The following is a 5,436-nucleotide window of genomic DNA, read 5'->3' as shown; positions in this document are numbered from 1 at the left end:
TATGTCCTCAGAGAAGTTAAACATTTCTATTGAGTTTTGAGAGACAAACAAGATTTACCCAGGTGAATAAGGGATCAAAGGCACTCCAAAAAAGAGGGGAGAGCATGAACAAGGCATAAAAGCAGTTAACAGAAGAGTATGTTGGAGAGACAGAAAGTCGGCTTAGTACAGACTAAGATGGAGTAATAGGGGTCAGACTTACCCTCCCACCTTTAAGAAACAAAACACCAGACAAAATATATAAAGCGTGGTTTTCAGAACACCAGATATCAGGTCATGGACAGTGATCTCTGAGAGATGGAAACAAATGAGGCTTTTTTTAAGATTTCCTCAGCTTACTGCTTAGAGACAGGCACCAGGCTGTAGTGCAGGGACAGGGAGCCGAACTGGAGCCCAGCAGACTCTGAGACTCTTTTTTGTTCTTTCCAATTTTTACCAGAAAAGTGGTGGATGGCTGCGATGAGCATAGCATGTCTTTCTGACTCTTTTCTGGTTTGGGGGGGATGTGGATAATAGGAATAATTTGTGAATATTAGAATATTCACAAATGTGTAGAATAATTTGTGTAGACTAAATTAATTTGCTAATTCATTTAAGAAATGCTGTGTGCCCATTTTGCTATCTGCTGGTTGGGAATATAGGCAGGTAAAGGGAAAATTATGACAGTCTAGTAGGTGTGGAGACCATGGGAGTGGAGAGCACCGGGCATGAACATAGCAGGGCTATTAGACCTCAGCGGGACAGGGAAGTAACAGGTAAGTAGGAATCAGCCAGTGACAGAGAAGAGGATAGTCAGGCAAAGTCCTAATGGGGAATGCACAGGTGCCATTTTGGATTTCAACCTGGAATTCAACCTGAGGGCTCTAAGGAGTTGTTAAAGGGTTGGAAGTGGGGAAAGCCACTATCTTATGTGTGCTTAGAAAGAACACACCGCCTCAGGGTGACAAGGGTAGAAAGGAGACAAGGCTTGGGGAAGTGAGGGTAGTTAGGAGGTAGGCAATGAGGGTAATTTAGGCAGAAGGTGATGGTATCCACATGAGGGAATGGCTGTGGGATGGTGAGAGGTGGCTGGGTTGGAGAGACAGAGGTCTTGGCTACTATAAGGCAGTTGGAGGGGAGGGAGGGAGAAATTCATGAAGACACCCATTTAGGATGGGAGTTATGAGGGCAGATTATGGGTTCAGTTCTAGCATGGTGTGATGATATCCAGTAGGAGGCATGATAAATAGTTTGAGTCACAAGAGAAAGAGAACATTGTTGAAGATGAATGTTTAGGAATTAGTAAATCTTCACTGTACCACAGGCAAGGAAATTGACAAGTTTTAAACGACCAGTATACTGTTCTCTTTGGAAGTCAATGCTGAATATCTAGTGTAAGGGCTTTAGCCATGCAGTAAGCAATGACTTTCTGTGAAAGGCCCAAGAAAGAGTTATAGTGGTAGTCTCTGAAGAACAGCTCATCCCATCTATTGTTTAGATACTCTATTTGAAGGGTATGGGAGGGAGGGATTGGAGAAGGAATTTTTTTTTCTTTTAAAAGTTTTAATGGCCAGGAATGGTATAGAATACCTGCCAAGTCACATAAATTAACTTTTTTGTTCAGTTTGTGATCCCGGAAAGAACACTCAAACGGCCGATGCAAACTGCATGGGGATTTCATCAGTGGTTGTCTGGGCGCGTGACTGAGCGTGGGCCATGGACCAATCTTTACATGGTCCAGAAAAAAAAGTGGCTGCCATGTTTGGCAGGCTTCAGCTCTCCCTCTATCTCAGGGTTGGGCTCTGGTCTTGGTCTTGAGTGATAGGGATTCTCCGGTAAAGGCCGATCTGTTTTCACTTTGGTGACCTTGGACAGCTCTCCCAGGTCAGGTTGTACCCAGCCCAGTTTGTCCAGCACATACTCAGCTGGCAGGTATTGACTTCTGACAAATGATGTTGACAAACTAATAGAGGATCGCGGGGGTGAGGCTGATAATGTGTCAGGCAGTCACAAAAAGAAACATACAAACAAGACCACCAAAACAAAAGAAGCTTTAGCAAACTCAAGAAAAAGCTGCTTTTTATTCATTAATTTTATCAGCTGTTTCTGTATGTTTGCAACCAAGAAGTAGCAAATGCGAAAAATTTAAGAAAATGTTATATAATTAAAGCAAATCAAGGGGAAAAAACTATCCATTGAGATAAAAAAAAAAAAAGTTCCGCTCAGAGGCACATCTTCCATGCATTTGTGTCAAAATAAACCAAGATGTGGGTAGCACTATCTATGCCACTGAGTGGTGTAAGTCCATCTTCTTAGCTTCTTCCTGACCATGGCTGCAGAAAGCCAAGTTCATACTCTATGCTATTTGATGCTAGAGTGGAGAGGGAGAGACCCATTAATCTCACCCTATCCCACATGTAGAACATCTGCTGTCCTTATGATGGGGGTAGCTGGGAGCACACCTCCTAAGCCCCCACAGATATAGGAGGTCTGCATGGGGCTGAGCTGATGGCTGAAACCAAAGAAGTCCCAAACCTGTTGTCAAAGCAGCTGCACGAGCCATAAATTGCTTGCAGAAGCAGACCCAGTGGCTTTCTAAGGGGAGGGAGTGAAATGGGAGCAGCTATGATTGAGATAGATTTCTCTTTGGTTTTCTTATCCAGCTCAGAGCTACAGAATTCCAGGTTCCTTCTTGGAGACAAAAAAAATCCATGGGCTGTATTTTCCTATAGATTCCCTAAGTCAGGCTTGTCTTCACCATCACCCCGGTGAGTAGTTCTACCACTGGGCTGATTCCCATTTCCAAGAGAGCATTGAAGAGCCTTCTCATTGTGAGGTCAATAACAGAGCATCCCTTCTCTGGGCCCTGCAGGGGCTCCTTATCATATTGATCTTTATGATGTCATACATATCTTTTTACAAATGAAGAAGAGCAATCCTGTAAATTTATCTCTACTTCATTTTCTTCCCTGGCAGATTATAAATAAAGATCTTGGCCATCCAGGTGGGGTCTCATACCTATCTCTATGAGGGCCACACATCATACATAAATTGTGTGTTTTTATGTAAAGTGTGTGTGTGTGTATGTGTGTGTGTGTGTTGAGGAGGGATGGCTTATTCATACATTTTAATTTTATTTTTATTTTTTCACATTAACATTAAACTAAGAATAGTTTATTAATCCTCTCGTGAAAAAATCTGCGCAATCACCACAGATAAAGCCACTGCAGAATCTTTACTCCTTCTGTTTCCAATCTCCAGTTCACTTCTTTTTACCAGCACCAACATTGGCTTTTGCAGTCCCCCTGACTTTCTTCATTCTATTCTTGCATTCCTTTCACTGTTTGCTTGACATCTTTTTCTTCTCATTTAGGCCATGTCTTGCAAGTCTATGTTTGGGTTCATTTTTTTTTTTGCATAATCCAAGGAATCATAAATCATGCCAAAGCCAGTTGTCTTGCCACCACCAAAATGGGTTCTGAATCCAAATGCAAATATGACATCTGGTCTGGTCTTATACATTTTGGCTAGTTTTTCCCAAATTTCTATCTTAGGTACTGTCGCTTTTCCAGGATGAAGAATATCAATAACCATCTGTTTCTGCTGAAGTAGTCAGTTGGTCATGAACTTCCTGATTCGGGTAGTTACTGTGTCATTCATGATGGCAGCCGAACTTCAAGCAGCTGGAGAGGAAAAAAGCCATACATTTGAATTTTAATGAGTGTTTTAGTTTATTTCCTGTTACTGAAGAGTTTTAAAGAAAGGAGACATATAGAAACTCGCACTGGTCATGAAAACTATAAGGGCAGCAATCTTGCATCTTACATAATTCCTTGGTTCCTTTTCCTTCTGTCCTTCCTTCCTTCTTTCCTACCTTCCTCCAACAAGCTACTAAGTAGTCCCCATGTGCCTATTATAATCCTAGGTGCTATGGATATTGAAATGAATTAGGAGCCTTTCCTATCCTTGAAGAATTGTCTACACTTGCTGTGTATTGAGAGCATTCCCTAAATCCAGAAGGAGGCTTATTTTGTGTGTCAATGAACAATAACCAGCTGCCTATTACATTGATGCTGCTGCCAATCCACCCTCTTGAACCTGTATTTGGAGTTCTTTCCCAGTTGAGCTAATTGGTTTGAGGTGATCCGTCTGTACTCTAGCATCCAGTTCCTGGTGACTAAGGACACTCTTCTCCCCTGTGACTGGCCACAGCTGGAGGCACAATCTGTGGTTCTGGAGGTAGGAAAATGAACTGGAATACAACCTTGGGAACTTGAAATTAATTAGGACAACGCCTGAACACAGTGTGATGGCCCTTGTTGAGAATCAATTTCTTTCTCTCCTGCATCATCTATTTGTGCCATACAAGTGTGCTCCAAGATCACCACTAGCAACAGCAAAAACCTGTCATAGAGGCATCTCCATGTGTATACACCTAATCTCAGTTGGTCCACCTGAGACCCCCTGAGCGCCAACCCTATTCCCCCACGTGGTCCCATTTCTGCTCCAACAAGATGAAAGAGACTATCATGAACCAGGAGAAACTCCCTAAACCGCAAGCACAAGTGTGCATTGGTGGGAAAGGAACTGCTTGCCGATAGAAGAAGGTGGTTCATAGAACAGCTACAGCAGATGATAAAAAAAAAAAAACAAACAAACTTCAGTTTTCCTTAAAGAAGTTAGGGGTAAACAATATCTCTGGTATTGAAGAAGTGAATATGTTCACAAACCAAGGAACAGTGATCCACTTTAACAACCCTAAAGTTCAGGCATCGCTGGCGGCGAACACTCTCACCATTACAGGGCAGGCTGGGACAAAGCAGTGGACAGAAATGCTACCCAGTATCTTAAACCAGATTTGTGCAGACAGTTTGACTAGTTCAAGAAGACTGGCTAAAGCTCTGCCCAAACAATCTATGGATGGAAAAGCACTACTTGCTACCGGAGAGGATGATGATGATGAAGTTCCAGATCTTGTGGAGAATTTTGATGAAGCTTCCAAGAATGAAGCAAACTGAAGTGAGTCAACTTCTGAAGAAGATAAAACTTAAAGAAGTTACTGGGAGCTGCTATTTTATATTATGACTGCTTTTTAAAATTGTGTTCATGGATCTGATAAAATCTAGATCTCTAATATTTTTAAGCCCAAGCCTCTTGTACACTGCAGCTCTTTTCAGTTTTTGCTTATACACAATTCTTTCTTTGCAGCTAATTAAGCTGAAGAAGCCTGGGAATAAAATTTGAAACAAGATTAATAAAGTTCTTTGCCTAGGAAAAAAAACCTCCAAAACCTGTCATAGCAAAACTTCTTGAAAAAGATGTCTTTTGCCTCCTTCCCATGTTTTTACCTCTTATTCTCTTCTCTTCTTAGCAGTTGGACTTTTTTCCTCTCTGCAGTGAAACTCTTGCAAGGTCACTAATGATATTTACCCTGCCAAATTCAACTATTGCTTTCTA

At 41.8% G+C, this 5,436-nt stretch overlaps 2 pseudogenes; one reads left to right on the top strand and one right to left on the bottom strand.

Annotated features, from left to right (window-relative positions):
- Nucleotides 1-3,241: 3,241 nt before the first annotated feature.
- LOC112914234 (small ribosomal subunit protein eS24 pseudogene) lies at nucleotides 3,242-3,639 on the bottom strand (annotated as a pseudogene).
- Nucleotides 3,640-4,625: 986 nt separating this feature from the next.
- On the top strand, nucleotides 4,626-5,145 carry LOC112914233 (transcription factor BTF3 pseudogene; annotated as a pseudogene).
- Nucleotides 5,146-5,436: the final 291 nt, after the last annotated feature.

The sequence above is a fragment of the Vulpes vulpes genome, chromosome 1 (assembly GCF_048418805.1).
Source record: "Vulpes vulpes isolate BD-2025 chromosome 1, VulVul3, whole genome shotgun sequence".
Classification (NCBI taxonomy): domain Eukaryota; kingdom Metazoa; phylum Chordata; class Mammalia; order Carnivora; family Canidae; genus Vulpes; species Vulpes vulpes.
Note: the sequence above shows the minus strand (reverse complement) of the source record. Positions and strands in the feature narration are given on the sequence as shown.